This window comes from Pseudorca crassidens, chromosome 14, assembly GCF_039906515.1.
Source record: "Pseudorca crassidens isolate mPseCra1 chromosome 14, mPseCra1.hap1, whole genome shotgun sequence".
In the NCBI taxonomy this organism is placed as follows: Eukaryota; Metazoa; Chordata; class Mammalia; order Artiodactyla; family Delphinidae; genus Pseudorca; species Pseudorca crassidens.
In genome coordinates this window covers 11,361,267-11,383,844 of record NC_090309.1, presented here as the reverse complement: position 1 = coordinate 11,383,844, position 22,578 = coordinate 11,361,267, and the positions used below count along the sequence as shown (strand labels likewise).

General features: G+C 46.6%; 2 long non-coding RNA genes across 17 annotated transcripts in view; both read left to right on the top strand.

The window, feature by feature from the left end:
- Positions 1–22,241, top strand: part of LOC137205940 (uncharacterized) — a 41,442-nt gene extending 19,201 nt beyond the window's left edge. Inside the window, exon 2 of the long non-coding RNA XR_010934380.1 lies at positions 10,676–22,241. This is a non-coding gene — a long non-coding RNA (uncharacterized lncRNA). The remainder of the gene's footprint in view (positions 1–10,675) is intronic.
- LOC137205937 (uncharacterized) overlaps positions 1–22,578 on the top strand; it is a 137,072-nt gene that overhangs the window by 19,599 nt on the left and 94,895 nt on the right. The gene's annotated exons all lie outside the window — the stretch shown is intronic.

The window sequence follows — 22,578 nt, the reverse complement described above, 5'->3', positions numbered from 1 at the left end:
CATGTCACCCTTGACATTTGAGAACTCAGAGCAGATGGTAACACCTGGGCCCATCTATACACGTGGGTCAGGAGGGTGACTGCGACCATGTGAGGGGTGGGCACGGGGTGGAAGTAGTTTCTCTCACCCAAGCATCAGGAAGATTGCAGAGGGATTCCCCCTCTCTCTCTTGTGTGCACTGGCTGAGTGGCACCAATACCTAATGGGAACACCCGCGTGCCAGGTGCACATCGTGTCAGCGTGCCCTGCGGGCCACCACGGCGTGGCCAGCTCCTTTGGCCAGTTGTCAATGCGGAAACTGTGTGGTGACGAGCAGAAGCTGGAGGAATAGGCAGGCCCTTTCAGTCATGGATGGCTGAGCACTGCTGGTCAGTAACTGCAGTCCCGGACGTGCGCTTCATAAGGCATATTCCAGTTGGATGTGGCTTTTTTTTTTTTTTGCGGTACGCGGGCCTCTCCCGTTGCGGAGCACAGGCTCCGGACGCGCAGGCTCAGCGGCCATGGCTCACGGGCCCAGCCACTCTGCGGCATGAGTGATCTTCGCGGACCGGGGCACGAACCCATGTCCACTGCATTGGCAGGCGGACTCTCAACCACTGCGCCACCAGGGAAGCCCTGCATGTGGCTCTTTTAAAGCAGAGGACTTTCTTGCTATTTGGAACCTCCAAAATTCACTGCTCACTGAGCTGCCTGCCCTGGAATCTCACAGATTTGCACGTTGAAGTTCTTAATAAAAGACTAATTAGATGATTAAAGCGAGCCCTGTGGTTTGGAAGTCACAGGTTCTGGGGCTGAGTGTCCATGCAGGAGACAAAGGTTGAGGAACAATATCTCCTAAACCCAGGTTTTATGTTTGGATCACAGGCCGCACTTCCAGACCGTCTCCCAAAGAAATTCACCTGGTCTCTGTCCGTTCCCATCTTCTTGCCCCATCCTGGGCACACATTTCTGTGTGAACATGCTCTGATATGCCCTCATATGCAGACACTGGGACCATGAAATTTTAATCCCTCCTCAATCAAGGCATATAACCAGGACAGATTGATGGAAGGTTTTTCGTACTTAGAGGGGCAGAAAAATCATCATCTTACATTATAAAGGACACCAGAATATACTATGGGAAATATTTCTGGTGGCAATGAGGAAGTACTGAGATTTGAATGACGTGGAAACCCACAGATATTTTATTAAGCACCATAGGTTCTGATGAGGACGCAACCATCAGTCAGAAAAGAATGCTGGTGGAAACGACTTACAGTGAGCGGTACACGCCTAAGCTGCAGGGGGCTTTGGGCCACAGGAACTGGAGGTCAGCGGGGAGAATGACTTACGCTGAGACCACGGTGCCTGTGAAGGAGGCGGCATCTGGACCAGGCCTTGAGAGGCAGGTGGACTTGGACCTGGATGTGCAGTGGTGATGACAGAAGGCCGTCCAGGTGTGGGGGGCAGCAGGTGTGGGAACACGGAGGTGGGCGAGTCCAGACGGTGCCAGAAATGAGTGTCGGCTGTCATGTGGCTGGTGAAAGAGTGAACAGAAGTAGAGGCGAACTCAGCAGGAAGGGAAAAGTGTGTCCTGATCAGACCTGCTGTGACATAAATATGCAGATGAGTATGGCCCCTCACCCCAGAGCCCTCAGGACACGCACTCTGCCATGGTTGACGCTGCCCCAAACAGGGCTGAAATCCCCTCCGGGGGACTCCTCGCAGCGCCCCGGAGAGCCACAGTGGAAAGGGCCCTGGCCGCCCTAGCTGTGACCCAGCCGGGCCCGCACCCCTCTCACTTCACCTGGCAGTTTCTAAACTCTCTCCCGTGGGATTTGTCACTCTGTTAGGCATCCAGGAAAAGCACGGTGGCCCCAGCAGCTCTTCCAGAAGAAGAGCTTGAAAATGGAAACCTAAGCAGCCCAAACTGTGACTCCCAAACCACAGGGTTTGTTTGAATTACCTGCTTAGTCCTTTATGAACAACCTCGATGTGCAAACTTGTGAGATTCCGGGACAGGCATTTCAGTGAGCAGTGGATTTTGCTGGTTCCGAATAGCAAGAAAATGCCCTGGCTTGAAAGAACCAGATCCCTTTGGGATATTCTCTTTTTTTTTTCGGTACATGGGCCTCTCACTGTTGAGGCCTCTCCCGCTGCGGAGCACAGGCTCCGGACGCGCAGGCTCAGTGGCCATGGCTCACGGGCCCAGCCGCTCCACGGCACGTGGGATCTTCCCGGACCGGGGCGCGAACCCGTGTCCCCTGCATCGGCAGGCGGACTCTCAACCACGGCGCCACCAGGGAAGCCCTGGGATATTCTTTATTGATAACATGTTATAGCAGGAATAAGGAATATGACTCCAAACTGCATAGTTGGGGTCTTTCTTTTGGGGATGCTGGGCGCTTTTTTCCTACCATCATGGACTTGTCACAGTGCTCAACGTGGATTCAATTGCTTCTCTCCACGGCTCTCTCTCACTAACTCCACGGGGCGTGTGTGTATCTGTGTGATTCAGTGCTGTCGATGTGGCAGTCTTGGCTCTATTCCATAGTCCTTATTATTTAGGATCCCACTGAGAGGATAATACTAAGTTCTGTGAAATCCAAGTTCATAAAGTGGCTGAGCCCATGTGGGTTGAGGGTCCTCTCAGCATTTGCAGGCTGGCACGGCCTCCGTTGTGTCCGGTGGCCCAGAAGGTACAAACCCTGGACACCTTGCAACTGTTTGTAAGCAAATAGAAAAACCAAAGTGATTTGGAAATGTGCATTCGTTTGCTGGGGCTGATGTAACAAAATACGACAGACTGGATGGCTTAAACAGAAATTTATTTGCTCACAGTTCTGCAGGCCAGAAGTCCGTGATCAAGGTGTTGGTAGGTTTGTTTTCTCCTGAGGCCTCTCTCCTTAGCTTGCAGATGGCCGTCTTCTCCCTGTGTCCTCACATGGCCCCTCCTGTGTGCCTGAGCACCCCTGATACCTCTCTGTGTGTCTTATCCCCCTCGTCTTATAAGGACAGTCATATTGGATTAGGGCCCACCCATACGACCTCATTTTGCTTTAATCAACTCTTTAAAGGCCCTACCTCCAAATACAGTCTTATTCTGAGGGATTGAATGGGGGTTAGAACATCAACGTATAAATTTGAGGGAAACACACTTCAGCCCATTTATGATGATGCATTTCAAAGACTCACAACCATACCAATGGATGAATTATGCAGACAGTGGCTGGGTGAAATGTTTGGCCAGTTGATATCATCGTTCTTGATTATAAAGACAAAATACCTTCACCATTCTGGGGTCCATGTTTTATATAGCAAATTCAGAATTTTGCCAGCTGGAGTATTACATCTCTTTCTGAAGTACACTTTCATCTCTACATATTTTGACCCATGTGATTCTCATGCTTGTGGGAGCACAGGGGCTCCTGGTGTTTGGAGCAGGACCATTTATTCCCGTGATAAGGGGCTGTTCCGCCTGCTAAATGGCTTGATCTATTTGGTCCCCCCCCACCCCACCGACGGAAGGCAGCTCTCGGGGTCAGGCAGGCTGATGACCAGTTCAGCTCCTCCCACTGAGACCTGGCAACTCCCTCTCAGGCTTGAACTTCCTGCCCCCAGGCAGTTCTGTCCCATCATAGGGAGGCTTCCGTGTGGCCCACCTTTGAGGGTTCTTCTCTAAGCACATTTCAAGGTCAAATTGTATAGGCTCATTCTCCAAAGGGTTGGCTATCTTTGGTGGTGCTTTTCTGCTCTAGAGGTATGGGTTTTATTTCTTTTACTTGGCAATTTTTGATATTAATTTCTCCCACATGTTCTATTCACATAGGGATTCACTCAGGTGAGGGCCAAGAGGACCAGAATGAATAAGTTAGGTCTCTCTCCCAGACTTTTCATCTGTTTTACGCTCTTAAGTACTATCCACTTGACCTTTCCTTGAGAGCTTTGCTTCTTTTATCACTGGAGTCCCACAGACCAGGGTTTGGACGTTGAGCCCACCGCTTACTAGTCACGTGACTTAGGCTAATTCAGTTTGCATCCCTGAGTCTCAACATCCTCACCTGTAAGATGCAGGTAAACGATAACACCGATTTCTGAGGCTGCTGCCAGTGTTAAATGTAAAACTCAACACAGAGTTCGATACTGAGTCAGTGCTTGGAAAAATGTCAGCTACGTCATAACTTTTACTCTCACTTTGCACTTGCTGTGGCATTTCACAAAGTTATTATTCCTTTCCCTAGACTCACCTCAAGCTTCGAGAGGACCCCGTGACCATCTTGTATAACCCCATCTATACCTCTCTACTCTGTAACACCTCCTCCCATGACCAGGTGCCAGGCCATCTTCTAATGGCTGGAAAAGTTGGGTTTTCATGGAGCCAGTCTGTTTATTGAAAACTTGCCAACTTCTCGTCCACATTTGGCCCATTGTACAGAGCAGTTCAATCTGTCTGTTCTCACATCCCTCTTGTGTCCCTCCAAGATAAGCCCAGACCCAACTGCAAACAGGTAGGATGTGATTCTCACCTCCTGCGCCTCTCCCCTTCGAGGCAGCCTTGTCTCTTCCTGCAGCCCACCTCTCGTCAGCTCCCCCCTGATTCACCCTCCCAGTCTCCCTTCCCCTTCACCCCAGCTCTGGGCCTTGCTACTCTTCCTTAGTCAGCTGCCGGTGGCATCTTATTTGGTTTGCTCCAATTTTTGTCTCTTCCTCACCCTTAAAACCTACCAACGCTCACCCTCAACATCTCCAGAATCCACCTTCCTTGGAAGGGATGAGAAGGTGGATTTTATATAAATCAATTTAAAATTTGATGTCTTCGGGCTTCCCTGGTGGCACAGTGGTTGAGAGTCCGCCTGCCGATGCAGGGGACATGGGTTCGTGCCCCGGTCCGGGAAGATCCCACATGCCGCAGAGTGGCTGGGCCCGTGAGCCATGGCCGCTGAGCCTGCGCGTCCGGAGCCTGTGCTCTGCAACGGGAGAGGCCACAACAGTGAGAGGCCCGCATACCACCAAAAAAAAAAAAAAAAAAAAAGGTGTTTCCCAGCTAGAGTGCAGGTTGTTGGCCGAGTCCGGGGGTGGACTGTTAGTTTGGACCTCAAACACACTTACTCACAGAAGACAGGTGCCAGGGAAGGTCCCCGGGTCCCTAGTGAAAGCTTGTTCACCCTCCCTGGGGCGACTCTGAGACTAGGAGTCCTGACAGCCCCATAACTTTGAACACCGGGATGCTACATTCCTTACAAATGTACGTGAAGACCCGCCGATGATCCCACTGGGATGCAGGGACCCTCCTCCCTTCCCTGCATCAGGGAAGATGCAGCTGGTAGGGTGGCAACCTCCAAGCTCCTCAGGGAAGAACGCAGGGAAGGGAGATGACCAACGTCCCCCGCAGAGTGGGAAGGAGACCTAGATTCTCAGATTCCCTCCAGGGGTAAGAAAGGGATGTGGGTTTCCCTGCAGGCCAGGACACTGGGGAGAGTCCTGAACCAAGACCAACATTCCCTCCCAGATATCAGCTATGTTTAGTGACAGAGCTGGTGTAGAACATGGTTTTCGTATCTGGAAACAATGAGATTCCTAATCTCACATCCCAGTGCTCACCAGACGTGTCCACACAGACCAGGGAGAGGAAGGTCATTCTTGAGTAAACGGTGTTCACGAGTTGAACAGAATTTGTACATTTGGTTGTTTTTTCCCCCTCAGATGGAATAGTGTGTGTTGGGCAAAAGCAAATGCCTTGACTTCTAGCTTTTCCAGAATCTCGGGCAAGTTAACGTCTCCAAAGTCTTGGTTTTATGAACTCTAACTGGAGACAGAGCCCATCTCATGGGTCCCACCCAATGTAGGGATACTGCTCAGGCCAGTGGCGGGTGGGGAATCAGTGAACAGCCCAGGAGGACTCCACCTGTGCAGTTACAGCTCTTCCTCAACCTGGCCTTGTGCCCGGGACCTTCTTCCACGGAGGCAGAAACAGCCTCTAAGTTTGTTCAGAATCCCTTGCAAGGAAGGGTGGGCTTTGTCTCGCCTTACATTGGATGGGGCTCACCGTGAGGGCTGCAGGGCAACACCCTCAATGTGCATCAGCTTTCAACTGAGTGACAGGTCACTAGAGGATTTCTTTACTACTTGGGGCTTTCCGAGAAGCGTCTGTGCTTCGGTAGTTTTTGTCTTATAAAAGTTTCCCACCTGCAGTGGAGTTTATAATTACTTCAAAGCTTTTTATAAATGAACTAGATTTCCTTTGCACTCAGGATAATTTACAGAGTCATCAGTCACTTCACTGCAGCTGGAGCTTCACACAAACCCTGCAAATGCACCTTGAAAATGAAACCGCGTGTAAGCGGGAGCGAGGAAGCATCCCTTTGAGGGAAACAGAAATGACTGTCCAGCAAATGGTTCCTCCAGCGCATCTGCTTGACATTAAAAAAAAAAAAATCCTAAATCACTCACCAAGATTATGTGAATCTCATAAATGAAGCGATAAGGATTACAACTTAAAAGAATCATTCCGGTCTAAAACTTGTATTAAAATACCCCTAAATGATTTATTTAGCATAAAAGTGCTGGAGGGCACGCCTTTCTGCCCATCCCCGCTCCATCCCCAGATTTTACCTGCATCGTTTCTGCTTGGGAATTTTTTTTTTTTTTTTTTTTTTGTCAGCATGGATGTTACCTTAAATTATATCACTTGAGTTAAACTGCAAATAAAATCACACATAATGCAGACAAAAATGACTGTACTTTCCAGTTTCGAGAACGTGACTTGCATGTGAATTAGACATTTGTCTTCCTAAACCCCAGGAGACCCCAGGATTCTAGAAGGAGTCAGAACACACCTCCAGTTGTCTCTTTCTTCGGATTTGTGTAATTCCTGGCACACGCCTTTCAACGTCCATTTCTGTGAGAAGTGTGCTTTTAGCCTCAGGGCTTTCTTCCTGCCACTGCTCCTAATTCATTACTTTATATTCGCGATTGCCCTTCGGGAAAAGGAGAATCTTGTTTCAGAATTGCACCTGGGCATTTTAAAATACGTACGTTCACTTCAGAGTGAAGAATGAATATGTAAGACTGGGAGGGGGTGAGGTGGGCGGGGAACTCATTTGCATAATGGTGTTTGCTGCAGGGGGAAACTGAAACCCGGGCTGTGTAGGTGGAGCCCTGTTTCCTAACGTCAGCGCCGTCGCCCACGACCGCCCCCGCCGACACATGATGCTCTACAGCCAACCCCGGAGACAGAGGGATGGCCGGGCGCTGGGGGCTGGGGAACCAAGTGTGAAACCAGAATCAACACCTGGATCTGGGCCGGCTGTGCGCTCCCTGGTCTCACCCGTGAAGAAACACTCCTCCTTTTCTCCTGAGGCGTGTGTGAACGTCTCATCTTGTGTGACAGGGCAAGTCTTGAAAAATGGGGATAGATCACATTTTTAAAGAATTACTTCTTCCCCGCCCTGAGAGTCAGTTTCTCAGTCGGCTTGAGTGCAGAGCCTGAAACCAGAGGATTCGGGCAGCCCTTGGCCGCCTATTTCGTCGAGAACAGTTCAACCCTCGGGGTGTCATAAAGGCAGCTCCCTGGAACGGCATCTTTCACCTACTCGATCTGTACCCCTGATGTACTGCAAAGCAGTTTGGGTTTGTAGTAGTTTGAAAATTATATGATCTTACATGTTCTGTCGTTTTTGCCTAGCTAATGTCTCCAAGCAGCAGGGTGAATTGGGGGCAGTTGGGGAGTTAGCACCAGAGTGTTTGTCATACAAGACGGGTTTGCTCTCGGTACTAGATTTTCCGCTGTAAAATATATACTCCTTATAGGAGTTGTGAGAATAGGGGCCTTATGGTAGCCGTGTTTCTTTTTGTTCTGTCTTCAGCCAGCAGTTGGCCGATACCCTTGCCCGTCAACAGTGGGGAGATGGTCTCCTGGACGAGTGGTCCCACCCTGGAGGTCTCAGCCCCACTAATGTTCTCAGGCCCTCTGAAGTCCACCTGCATGTCAGCCATTGTAAATAACTGAGAAACTAATGGCTCTGGCATTTATGTAGTCTATGACATAGGGGCTCTTTTTTTTTTTTTTTTAGCATGTGGGCCTCTCACTGTTGTGGCCTCTCCCGTTGCGGAGCACAGGCTCCGGACGCGCAGGCTCAGCGGCCATGGCTCACGGGCCCAGCCGCTCCGCAGCATGTGGGATCTTCCCGGACCGGGGCACGAACCTGTGTCCCCTGCATCGGCAGGCGGACTCTCAACCACTGCGCCACCAGGGAAGCCCCGGGGCTCTTTTAATGTATATGATAAACATTCTTTTATATGCCTAAACGCCTATCATTTAAAAAAAAAATTACCAGCTTATAAAAATAGAACTAGTAGCATAATGTGTGTGAGGGGTGATGACAGAGGCTCAGGAGATGAGCAGCAAAATGTTCTCTAGGAATTTTCACTTATAAACTTTGATTACTGTTCATTTGGCCTCAGGATTAACATCACGGAACTACTTTTCATTCTTCCATCATGGGTATAACTTCTCACCATCAACGTCTTAATTTAAAAGTATTTATTTTATGGAATATTGAAAAGAAGATAATTTACACATGTATGATTTTATTAGGCCTTCGTGGAGTGTTTGCACTGAAAAGCTGTGATTGAGGCCAAAAGACAGGAGCAGGGGAGCTTTATTTAATTCACCTAAACATTTTAACTGGGCTGTGTTACTTTTCTTGTTACATTTTGGAAGAAGGAGGAAAAAACAGTTTTAAACCTAGGATTGGGTTATGACACGTGTTTATTTCCACACATTATTACATAAATGATATTAGGTCCCAGGCACCAAGGCCCCCTAAGGAAATAGTGCTTTTGTCCTTAGGAAGATCACAGTTTAGAAGGGCAGACACTTGTGAAAGATAATGTGATATCAACATTCTTGTTTCCCAGGGGGCAAATGTGTGCCAGGCTCTGGACCAGGTTCAACTTGTGAATGATCTCACTTCCTCCTCACACAGTCCAAGAGAGTGGTCCTATTATGATCCCCATTTTATAGATGAGGCAATTGAGGCACAGAGAGGTTAAGTAACTTGTCCAGGGTCACACAGCAGGTAGGTGGCAGGGCCTGGATTTGAAGCCAGACAGTTGGATCCCAGAGTGCATATATTCTCAACTGCCATGGCACTAAACCACACTATGAACGAAGCCCTCTGGGAGCACAGAGCAGAACCCTGAGGCTTCTGTCTGTGGGCGTCCAGGGTGTGTTCAAAGAAGAGTTGATGTTTAGCTCAACCACGAAGGGTTGGGACACCTGTGTTGGATAAATACATAAGGTGGCTTCTGCTGCTAATGACGGTAGAAGGAAAGTGTCACAAGGCCATTTGTTTGCACCTAAAGATACATCACATTTTAAAGGACCCTGGTTACCCTTCGTCTTCTTCGATCTCATGCCACGGCCATGTGGTTAAATGTTGGTGAGGATGACATTCCTGCCCCCCAGAGCAAGATGGTACTTCTCATACACGTCATTCAGGGCATAAAGTGAGTAAAAATACAACACTAAAGAGAATATTTCATCAAGATATGCTGACTGTGGTTCACTTACTGAAGTCTAGTATTAGACTTACTAGAAAGTCTCCCAGTAAGTCATGAGAAAAATCGACTTTGAAATGTTCTGATGTAGGTGATACGCACCTGAAAGATGCCAAGCCAGGCTCTGGAGAAGCCTGATGGCCCTCCTGCCCTTCGGTGGCTTTTAGTTAGAAAACTAAATATTTGTTTGGTGCCCAGCATGGCCAGCCTTGCATGAGATCCTCTTGGGGCAGCTCACGTGCCAGTTCAGGCAGGAGGGTGATGGTGCCTCAGGGGGAGGTGCTGAGAATCCAGCACCGCTGTGAGCTCGGAGAAAGCCCAGCGTCCTCCTGCGTGAGCAGTGGGAATGTATCTGCCTGACAGCAGGGACCGTGTTTTACCCATCTTTGTCCGCCCCTCTCCATCCCATGGTATTTGTTGATGCCTGTTGTGGGTTCTTATGTTGAAGCCCCAAAACCCCCACTACCTTAGAATGTGGTGGGATTTGGAGATAGGTCTTCAAAGAGGTAATTAAGACAAAATGAAGTCATTTGGGTGGATGTTAATCCGATAGGACCGGTGTCCTTATAAGAAGGGGAGATTGGGGCACGGACGCATATAAAGGGAAGACCATGTGAGGGCACAGCGAGAAGGCAGCCACCTGTAGGCCAAGCAGAGAGTCCTCAGAAGAAACTGAGCTTGCTAACACCTTGATCTCAGACTTCTGGGCTCCAGAATTTTGAGAAAATCAACTCCTGTCATTTAAGCCCCGCAGTGTGTGGTGCTTTGCTATGGCAGCCTGAGCAGACTGACACAAGTGCCGATGTGTTTTTGTTGAATAAACCCATGGTGAGATGGGTGCGGGGAGGAAACTGTTGCATAGCTAGAGGAGAAGCAAACCGTAGAGGTCTTTCTTAACCTGGGCAGAGAATTTAAATTCAGAGTTGGAGGCAATAGGGAGCACAGTAGGTCCTAGAGCAGGGGAATTCCATGGCCAAAGCAATGTTTTAGGAAGACTGGTATGGTGAAGCTCTAGACTTCTGAGCCAGTGAGAGGAACCAGGCCTGGGAACCATAAGAAAGCTTGACAAAGGGCTAGTGGATAACTGATGGGAGATGATGAAATGAAGGGGGCTCCTTCCTTCCCTGTATGTCAGTGTTCTCTCCTGGAGGGACAGATGAGAACCTCTGAGGGACCAAGAAATTGCAATTCTACCTGGAGACAGGCCCACAAAGGCTCTGATCTGACTGCACAGAGACCAGCTTCCTCACCTATATAATGAGAGCGAACAAGCCGGCCTCCAAGGAATTGAGAATCCACACCCCTGGAGTTCCACAGGGCAGGTGAGATTTTAGGGGGACCTGGTGTATTCCCAGTGCCAGACAGATGCTTTCATCTAAGGGGTGTGGCATCCCAGATACCCAGCCCTGGAAAGCGAAGAGAGGGTGAATTGGGGCATCCATGATCAGAATCCATTCGTAGACCAAAGAGGCCATGAAGGGTGAGGCCCATGGGCAGCCTGATGGGCTCCCGGGCTGACTTGGCCACGAGCGCTTCAGTGCCACCAGCTCTTTGGCTTTTCGGCCACTGCCAGCGGGAGGCTGGCTGGGGTTCCTTCCCTGGTTCTTGCTTCAGTGGATCTTGGTTACACATTAAACTCTAGTTCAATATCCTATTGCTCTTTATTTGTACTCAGGGCTGCACAGTGATGAATGAGTGAAAGATTAGGGCAGATCAAATGTCAAATCTCAGCAGATGCCCTTATGATTAGAGTTATTCCTACAAAGCAAAGCAAAACTTATGGTATCAAGATTATTTTTTAAGAGTGCACTTTGATCAAAGTTGAATCCATATTTCTTATTGTTTCAAAGTTTACAATGTGTGAACACCTTTTAAAAGCCCTATTATACAGAGCTGTTCTGAAACCCGTAAGGCCAAGAAACCTATGAGCATTATTTATCATAAAATGAAAAGCAAGAGCTTTTATATTTTAAACTCTTCAAGAATTATGCTAACCTACTTGGTCAGATTCCATAGCAAAGACTGTTGAGCCCCAAAGAAAATAGAATTCCTGGGGCAGGGGGAATTGGAGTTTTATAAGATGGCGGCTGGATGAGAAATAATGTTGAAAGGAGAAGGAAGTCTAATGATTATATCATGTAGTCCTTTGTCATGACTTACTCTTCTCTGTTTCAGCAGTTTCATCTGACTTTCTATTATTTTCTGTATGTTTTAACTTCTATTTTTAACTTTCTTTATGATTGTACAATTCTAAGGGACTCTCAGAGGGACCCACCTGGGAAGCCTGGGGTAACATCTCTGGGAGTACGCTTTCTCATCGTGCTAAGTCTAGGAGGGACTAAGAGAACTGTTTTCTGTTGAATTTGATTGTATCTTTCGGTGTACATTTCTGTGTCTTTAGTTAAATGGGATGGACCGTTCAGTAACGTCAAATACTTTAGGGATAAAAGAGGAATCCACACTTGTAGACCCTTTCCTTCAGGAATGGAGAGTATATAATTGCAGAGGCTTTCGGATTTAATTAAGAATCTTTCCAGGTTAAGAGTGACAGAAAATGCAACTCGAACTGGCTTAAACAAATTCTAGAACTTACCATCTCATGTCAGTAAGCAATCTCGGAATAGGATTTGCACAGATACCTCTCAAGTGAAGTCAAGACATTTCAACTTTTTTCTCCTCCTGGTTCTGTCTCTAACGTGTTGACTCCCTTCTCAAACAGACCCAACTTTAAGGGCCTCAAGTGGCTGCCACTCGTCCTCTGGGTCCAAATCCAGCAGCAAAGAGCTTTTGTCCCAGCATTCCCTGCAGCAGTGCTGAAACTCACTCTGATTGGACCAGCTGAGGTCATGTGCCTCTCCCTGAGCCAATCACAGAGGGTGAAGGACTGTGATGTACTCATTGATTTACCTGCCTTATCTTCACTCCTCTGCCTGGGCAATGGAGTTACGAAGATTGAGAATGGATCACTAAGGCAGCAAACCACAGGTGTCCACTAGATTTTACTCACTGACACAGGTGACTCACTAAATGTATGCTTCGTGGTGTGCAAAGGAGCCATGTCTTGACGTCCAAGTAGCCATCCGTCACTTACTTGTCACACTAGCTATCGCTTTTGTAGGTTGGCTGGAAGAGGGACCTCAGTATCTTACAAGGTAGCCCCTTACAAATTGAGTATTATGTCTATTATTCTTAAGCCTGGCGTGCAGCTGGTGGCAGGATAGTCTCTATTTAGATATTGTCTGTCGTTTCTTCCACCTCCCTCCCAGCAACCCCAGCTCCTCGTGCCAAGTGTCTAGCTCCTTCCGTATTGGCCCAAAGCATTGTCTTTTGTGTTTGAGAAAGATTTCTTATTTCATGCAACCACACTTTCTTTCTGTGAAGCAAACACAGGCCTTTTGTCTTTCTTTTTCTATGTGTCATTTAGCTAGGATAATTTGCTTCAAAAATGCTCTCTGATGTTGATAAAATGTTTTGTCTTCTCTTATGCCCAAGGAGCAAGTCCTTCCTTAGCAGAAACTATCACCTAAAGGTTCATCTGTTTTGCCAGTCAAATGCTGCAGAGATGTTCTCTCTAATAAGAATCCCTTTTCTCAGTTTTGACCACTGAGAGGTCGATCAAGGCCACTTAGCAGAACAAAACAACCTCCTATTTCTTTGTCATCCAAGTTCAAGGCATATTCAGTGAGTTCTCAATGATTACAACCAGCAAGCAAATGATGGCTGCTGTATTATTTGGTGAACTTCATTGTTTATTGTGATTGTTCAGTTCACTTTTAGACCTCACTTCATTTTCAGCCATTTAGAAAGACACTTATGTGTTCTGCAAGAGCATTTGCAGTCTGTTTCTGATTAGTTAAAATGGTCTTGACCAGGGCTAAGTTCACATTTCAGCTTTGATTTATGCCTTCCCTATCTGCAGATATGTTTCTTGTTACCCCGTACAACAGAAGACCTCTTCTTATTTATTCCTTCTCATTTTCATGTGAACAAGGTAATTCGGTATCAGAAATACCCAGGCAAGGCTAGGCATGCTAATGTTATAAGAGAATAAGATATGGAGATAATATATAAAATTCCGGATTACTGGGGCACAGAAAATAACCTAAGCAATTTCTTGAGTTGATGATTCCAAATTCTTAGGTGTCCTTCTTGAGAAGAGAAGACATGATCTTAGAACTGTTCAGAGAAGGGTTGCATGGAACTGGGCCAAGGCCTTTGATGAACACGTGTCCACAAAGATAGACTGTACACTCCAGGCCATTTTGAAGAGAAAATGTGGCCACCAGGTCAATGTTTTAAGTTCTGTGGCCATTTATTCTCTATTCCCTCAATCTCGCTGGCCCTGAATCTTGTGTAAAATGTGGGCAGGGTAGGAGCCCAAAGAACGACATGGTAGTCAGATCAAGGAAGAAAGACAGAGTTCACAAAAGTCACTGATAATTCAGTAATCACCTCATGTCTTAGCTGGAATGACCCTCTCAGGGGCCGTGTTTCTATGAGGAGAAATACAGGTGTCTCAGCCTTTTGTCCACCTCTGAGCCTGGGAACTGCAGTGGACACCCTTCACCTTGATCCCGCATCTTCATCCTTCTCTTACACAACCCAGCTTTGCAACAGATGTTATGGGTGGCATTTGTATTTCCCTTGTCTTCATGGGTCTGTCTGGCAAAATGCAAAATCTTACTGATAACGTGTGAACTCTTCCAGCATAGAAATGAATGCCGTCATCCAGATGTACGGAAAACAAGCCCACTTAAATATTTTTAATAACATACAACTTTTATAGGATGATGCATTCTAGTTATTTCATCTTAACCTCTGCCACAAAAGACATTTGAAGCCCTGAAGTGGGTTCCATGAAAAAAATCCAAATGTAACAGCCTTGGAAAAGATGGTGTGTGTGTGTGTGTGTGTGTGTGTGTGTGTGTGTGTGTGTGTGTGTGTGTGTGTGTGGGGTAAGATGTTAGAGTGAGCGCTTTTGTTTTCTTTCCCCCCATTTATACAGACTTTTGTTCTGCTCTTAGATAAAATACTAATAAACAGGAAGTTGAAAAAAATGTGGTGCAATTGTTCTGAGCGTTGTTTTTCTTATGAGGCTTTATTACGGGCCATCCCAGACCATCCTATTCAAAGCAGCCCCTGTAGGTGGTGATGTTAAAAAAGAAATGAACCAGTCGGGCTGCTGGAGCCGCCCCGCTCTGCAGCTGCCTGCTTCCCACGTGAAGCCTCAGCCTCCGGGACCCTGGGGGCTGCTCAGACTTCCCAGTGGTTTCCTCTTTATTGGCCCTGAACCAAGTTGTAGAATTTTAAGGATGTGAAAGTAAGGCCATTCCTATGGAAAAAAAATATTTTTCTTCTTTACTCCTCATTCTGAGTTCACGAGACTTTTTCATTTCCCCTGAAGGCTCGTTTGTGTGTGTGTGTCTGTGAGTGTGTGTGTGTGTGTGTGTTAAAGAACCAGGAGCAAACAATTTAACAGGAATGTGCGACCTTTATTTATCTTTAAGACAGTTCATTGGCTACAACCGTGGGCTGCTGCCATTTGGAACAAGTGGTTAAGAGAATCTGAATCTTGTTTTCCTTTGCTGAAAGGGTGACTTTAATAATCACAGCAGTAGTTCGTTTCATGATCTATGATGAGGTGATGGGCAAGAATGGATACTTCTGAAAGTAACCCTCACATCCCCAGGCACTCTGCCCCTCAGTGAGTCCTGGCCTGTGTGAACTGGGGTCTGGGAGCTCCGGCCCCTGGGACAAGCAGAAGCTAGACAGGGGAGGTGCGGGGATGTGCCGATTCTTGTGGGACAGTTATCAGTCACAGGGTAATGCCACCTCCGTTCTTCTAACCCTGCACTTGTGGGGTTTCTATGCCTTCCAGGGCTTCCCCGGTCTGTGTGAGGGCTTGCAGAACCAGGCCTGGAGTTTTAGACCCTCTAGCTTTTTACCTTTTTCCCCCAAGATGGTGTCACCTCCCTGGATGTCCCATAGCTGGGGATGTCAGGCAGGAAAGAGGGGGGCAGAGCTGCAGGAAGGGGATGCTAGGGAGGGGGCAGGCCAGGCTCTGTCCCAAGTGTGCCCAGGGTCCCCACCCCTCCCCAGAGGCACCCAAGGGATCCCCTTCCACCATCACCCGGGCTTTTCATCCATAGCCACCTGGGTCTCATCTAACCTCCCCAGTGCCTGCTCTGGTCAAGCCTGGGCCCGTGGCTGACGCCTGCGCCACCCAGACAGCTGCCTGTCCTGAACCTGCCCTTCTGTCTTGCTTGTTTTTGCACTTAGTACTAAGTGAAACTCAATGTTAAAAACTAGAAGGAAAAGATAGAGATGCCGTCACAGGAACGTGAGCATAGGCAGAGGTAAGAGGGAGAGTGCCAACTGCCCAGACCCTGCCCCAAGGATCCCTCGGTCTGCAGCCTCGATGCCATTCAAACAAGCTCTTGTTGCTGTAAAAGTCAAAAAATGGGAGAGAGTAAATAAATCCCTTCTCTGTCACCCTGAACCTGGAGAAAAGAAAACCTCTGGGGCCGTAGGATTTCACCAATTAGAAATCCCATGAGGTCTCTTCTGGGCTTAGCCCTCTTTGGGGAAGATGTAGGATGTGTATAAGTGTGTGACATCCCCCCAGGTTCTGGGGAAAGGTTCCGGGGAGACAAATGTCTCCATGTGGAACTTGGTGTTTGAAGGACCTTTCAGGGTCTTTTTAGGGCAAAGAAGCCTCATTTTGACAGGATCAGCCAGTTTGCTTTCAGAGGGCAGTGGTCACTGTTTCTGGAAAAGGTGAGCAGTGGGTTTCCCTAAGATGTTGCACATTTTAGGTTGAGTACATAGGTATCCGGCAGTCTCATGACTATTTTTACCATTTTATTTTCTGTGAACAGAGTCAAGAACTGTATCCACCTAAGTTAGCCCCTGTCAGTAAATAGAATGTTCCGGCAATGGAGCATCTAAATGCTTCCTGGACCAGACCCCTGCCATGTCTGTCAGGATAAATGATTGGCATTAAATCCAAAAGTCGAGTCAGGTGAAGATATTCTGCAAGAAGTGTCGGGTTGCTTTTGTATATTCTAGCTCCTGAATTACTGAGTCTTTTCTTAGATGGCTGGGCTTAGAGGTTAGAGAGCAGATAAGTAATTTTTCTCTGTAACGCTGAGCATTTTCACTGATTTCAGTCTTACTCATTAGAAAATAGTCTGCTCACCCACAGATGCCAAGGCTTCCAGAACAGAACCACTCTACCTCCCCCTGTAGCGGGTTTAGACCTCTTTCCCCCTCTGTGGCTTCCACAGTCAAATGTGAGTTGACTGGCAGTCATGTGTGAGTGAGAGGTATTTCTGAAGCATGTTCGTCCCCACTCTGTCACAATATTTGGCGGTGGTGGGATATGTGTGAAATAAAATACCCACCCCAGAGTCCTGTGAAGGTCACCCACCCTTGGATTCTGCCATTTGAAAGTTTGGACAATTTATTACCCTAAAATGCAAGCCGACTGAACACCAGTTTGTAAGGGCCCTGTTATGAAATTGCAGGAATTTCCATGACCTAGGCTGTCTGAGTCGTTTTTAAACATTGGTGCCCTGAGCCTGATCAGCCCGTTTTTATTTTTGACAATTTATAGTTAAGGAGGGATTGAAAATGAATTTGATCTGTTTCGCTTTGAAATTTCCCCAAGGTCATTTTACCAGCTTAAGACCAAAGTCGATAATGCTTTCGTTTTAAACATAGTTATTTTCTTTTTGTGAAGTGATCTCTCCTTGCCTGGTGTGTGGTCTAGTGACTTGATGATTTCAAAACCCTACGGTGTGAGCAGGCTCGGTCTTAAAGAGTCTGGCTCTGGTGTGGCCGGGCTGCTAACTTGGCCCATTAATCGGCCTGACTTTGCAGCAAACAGCATATGACTGGCAAATAGATTTTGTCCAAAAGAAGGAAACAGTAGAGGACCTCAGTGGTGTCATTTTAGAGCCTTAATGTTTGGTCATTGGTCTGAAAGATCCATTCTCTTCTATAAATATATGTAAATATATACTCTCTGTAACCTCTCCCTCCAGATAATTCAAAGAGCCTACAATTAATTGTGCCAAATCAGGAATTTGCTCTTCTAGAAGATTTTCCTCTTTTTCTTAGGAAACCTGTTACTAAATCTTCTTGGTCATTGTAATATTTCACATATATTTATACATTGTATATTTTATGTAGCTAATGTATACATACCAATGATCTGAGTCCTTTTTAAAGAGAAAAATAATATTAATTGATTCCCCTCCATTTCTTTTCAATATCAAAAAGGACATTATAATAATCCCAACAGGAGAGGGTTCAGAAATGGAAACAAGTTGATATCTGCTGAGCTCTGAATTAAAATGGAGCATTTAGTTTTCTTTTTTTTTTTTTCTCTGTTAAGCCTTAATAGTTTTTACACATCAGGCCTTTTTAGATCTAAGGTAAATATGATTTAGAATTATATTTCAAATTAGAACTGTCATAGGATCATTCACATATTTTGCTGTTGTTATGATATAGTAAACAGTGCTCTTTAATCAGTAATTCACATACTGGGTCAGTGATTTTTATCTCCAAATTCACCCACATTGCATGGCATAAATATTTCATAATTGCTTACCTATTAAATTAGTATTTCATATTTGCTTGCCTATGCAATTAAGTTTTCTGTGATGCTGCAGCTCACCTTGTAGTACACAAGTCAAAAAAATTAGCAAGATGCATGTGGTTCCATGTACGAAATGAATGACACATGCTGGCCTTATCCGTAATTTTTGATGTTAACAGATGAATTTGAAATATAAAACTTGCCTTGCCTAGCAGCAAGAAAACCTTTTTCTTTTTCTCTCCTCCCTCCTCTTTTTTTTTTTTTGGTTGGTTCTTTTTAATTTTTTAACCACTAAATCATCAACCTCAGCCCTCCCTTCTTCAGGGGAATTACTCACTGTATTTTCTGTTGGGATCCATGATGAGTTTCCTGTTCGTTCTCAAAAGTTTACTCAGGGGTGAGAGCGAGCTCACGTACAGAGGACTCATGATGGGTATGCGATAGCAGCCTGGCTAATTTTACTTCTGAAATGACTTTTAAAATAGCAGTTTTTAAAGTGTGTCTTTTACCAAACCAAAACAGCGGTATTTATCACTGGATCCTCTCCCGGCATGTAGGCTTTCTGTGCAATTAGATGTCTGGTCTCAACTTCCACTTTTCAAATCTGTGAAAAAATTTCTCACACCAGTGGCCCTAAAGGAGGCCACTCTGTTTTAATATAACTTACATGTAGCAGGAAAGGAAGAGGACAGTGGACCACATAAACCGTAATCCTATCTAATCCTCACCATGCTGAGAAGGTTCGTGAATATGAAAATATTGTATGATTGTCCTTACAGGAGATGCCTAGGGCTGTGAAATCCGAAGAGAAAGAAAGTAGAAGAGGGGTTACCAGGGACTGGGGAAAAGGAGGAATGGAGAGTTCTTGTTACCAGATTTCTGTTTGAGATGATGCAAATTTCTGGACATGGATAGTGGTAATAGTTGTACAACATTGTGAATGTGCTTTTTGCTACTAAATTTTAAGCTTAAAAATAGTTAAAATGGTAAATTTTATGTTATGTATATTTTGCCACAGTAAAAAAAAAACCACATGCACGGAAATAAGGCATTTGAATCACTATGTGTAATAAAGTTAGATGCTAGATGTGATTTGCAAGGAATCATAGGGGGAAAAAAATCTCAATCGCCACCACTGAGTCCAGACGTCTGGTTTTACAGATCTGAGATCTGAGGCCCGGGAGGAAGCCTGTTCTCACCCCTGAGTGATGACGGGAGACCAGTCCAGGACTCTTAGACGACGCTTGTCTGCCTCTCCCCAGAATGGCCATTCCTTCTCATTTGGAGTAACCGTGCCATTGGTTAGATTAGCTTTGTGATAAAGCCCTGCAGCTAGGACCTTTTAATCCTGCAGCCTTTAATCCAGACGGTCCATGCGTTAGCTGGGTGCGTCACTAAGGGAAGGCTCCCAGACCAGAGGCTGATGGATTCCCCAGCCCCGTGACAGGTTTTTATTTCATGGGAAAATCGTGTTTGAAACCAAAGTGGCTCCTACAGGGGCAGTTTGCAGCCCACTGGCTCTCCCAGAGTGCAAGACACCCGTCCCTCGATGTGAGTTTTGGATTTGATGGGCTCTATCTATGCTTTCAAACCTTAATTCATATTTAGTTTACATCTACTTTTCTCAAGTGTACCATCTTACCAAGCGAAGTATATATGCGAGACTTATCCATGTGACGTTTGTAATGTGGTTTAAATCACCTCGGGAGCTAAACCCTCATGAAACAAATTTCAATAACCGCTCTGTGGCGTTGGAATACAATCTCTCAAGCCTCTTCTATGATATGCCTTTATTTTTGACTCCAGTGTATAGCCCCTATCATCAAACAAGTTCTTGAGCCACGTTTGACTAAAAAAATTCCACTTCATTGGAATTAACACGAATTATATTCAATTTCACACAAGCTATAGTCCCACTTGTAGACGACTTGCCTACTTCCTGAGGGTAAACACTGTGCCCGTGCAAGGTTTTATTGTAACACATTTGTGCCCAATGTCAGCATTAATAATTCTGGGTAGAGGCTGCAGTGAGATGAAGGAACTGCCCGAGCGAAGGACCACAAATGCTTGATGTGTGAGACAGGCATGTCAGTGAAACAAGAGCATGACATACTTTTTCTTTCCAAATGAGGCAGCACTACAACTAAAAAGCCATTTTGCCTTTCGCTTTCTAAAATACGTCTTCCTGGAGAAAAGGATCGCTTCGTCCCATCCATTGCCCGTGGAGATGCCATTCGGAAAAATCTTGCACAAATGACAGCACTTCTGGGGGATTTGTAAGTGACCAACCCACGCCGTCCCAACGTGGAGCCAGATATATCACCTTCAACATCAGGGTTGTTCCGGGCTGTTTTCTGTGGTTAGTTTTGTAATTCAGCTCACTGGGAATCTTAGGCGAAAGTATATTTCTCCTAATCTGATGAGTGTTTCCCTGGGTCTGAGCTCCTTCAGAAGCGGACCGCACATGTTCAGTTGGGATCGTCTGTGGTAGAAAGGAGGTCACCGCGGACAGCCTGGTGATCCAAGCCTCTTGAGAATTAAATGCGTTGATCTCGCCTGACGGGAGCTCGGGCGGGAAAAGGAATAGAACTCACCAACGTGAAGGTGACTGATGCCCAGGAGATAAAAGCTGTGTTTAGCATGGTAGGAAGGGTGACCAGAGTAATGGGGTGAAACCAAGGAGGGACGTCCTGGAATTTAATATTAGAAATTAACTTCCCAACAGGGGTGTGTCCGTCAGAGTGTGAAATGGGCTTATCAGAAAAAACTGGGAGACTGGTTCTGGTGACATTGCCAAGAAGGTTAGAAGGAAAAAAGCTGATGAACAGGACGAACTAGCAAATAAGGTGCGTGCTGGCAGGGCACTGGGCGAGGTGAGGGCCCAAGGGACAGTGTGGCTTTTTACAGACCCCACCCCCCCCCCACCACCACCAAGTGAAAGGACATCAGGGAAGCCAGGTCTACACCTGCAGTTCCGCCCCTGAATCAGGAGCTGCCGAAAGCTGAGCTTTTTGTCCCCTTAACACCTAGCGTCCCAAATGTGGCGGCTGGAGTGCCTCTGACAGCCTCTTTATCACTGTGAGTTAGTGTTATGAGGCCACAACAGGGAAGGACATGGATGACCATAATGGGTGTACCTTTTCTTTTATTACATCTTTGGACTTTCCAAATAAATTGCAGAGTTCTCATTCATATCGGAACATTTTCCATGAAAACATAGCTTATTAAAATTGCCCAGAAATGTCCCGTTGCCTCCCCGAGTGGTCTGGCTGGATTTGTTTTCCCCCTGCAGGCAAGGAGATTTAGTCCCATAGCAGGGGTTTCCAGTGTCATGTTGACAGTCTTGAGATAATTCTTCCTGGCTTCATGTACTGACCTGCTTTTCAAATAGTCCTGTCTCACTGCTAGGTAGGCAAAGTCATATTTTCATCACGAGGGAAGAGTGCCTCTTCTCAACGTGAAAGGATCGTGCTCCACAGAGTAGTGATTCTGTGACCGAAGCTCCTTTCTCCTTTAATTTCTACAATTGTTTTTTAAAAACTGCATGGAATAAGTACCTGAATCAGAAAGGAGGCCCCGTCTTCCATCAGGTTCTCTCGGGAGGAACCTCGGTGTCTGTGTGGATTTCTTCTCCATCCCTCCCTCCCTCCCTCCTTCTTTTCTTCCCAAACGTCTCCTCTTCCTCCTCTCTTTGTCCTCTTGCTTTTTTTCCCAGTCCCTCGTCTTTTCTTTTTTTTTTTTTTTGCGGTATGCGGGCCTCTCAATGCTGTGGCCTCTCTCGCTGCGGAGCACAGGCTCCGGACGCGCAGGCTCAGCGGCCATGGCTCGGGGGCCCAGCCGCCCCGCGGCACGTGGGATCTTCCCAGACCGGGACACGAACCCGCGTCCCCTGCATCGGCAGGCGGGCTCTCAGCCACTGCGCCACCAGGGAAGCCCTCGTGTTCTCTTTTTTATGTACTTTTTTTTTTTTTAAATGTACATAAATTGCTTTAAAAAATACAAGAAAAATTATTTTTGTATTTTTGCTTGAAAAAAAAAGACAAGAATTAAACACTGAAACCACTCCTTAATATATTAATGTACAGGAAGAGAAGAAGGCCAAGGGAAGCAGCAAATAACAGAAGCAGAACTATTTTATTATTTTTTTCCAATTGTGGAGAGACTCAGAGAGGTTTGCACTCCCACCAAGCTGGCCATACGGGGCCCATGCTCCCCCCCGAACCCCGGGAACGAGATGGGTCAGAGCACCAACAGTGGGAAGGAACAGAAAAGCCACAATGCCCTGGGTGGTCCGAGATGGAGTGCCACCTGGGGCTCACTGGCCTTCCCGGTGGCCATGGCCATCTGCTCTCCAATGTGGTACCGCGGGCCAAGCAGGAGAAGAAACTTGTTAAGGAGAAACAGACACCAAGGGCTCCCCTGGGAGAGATCTT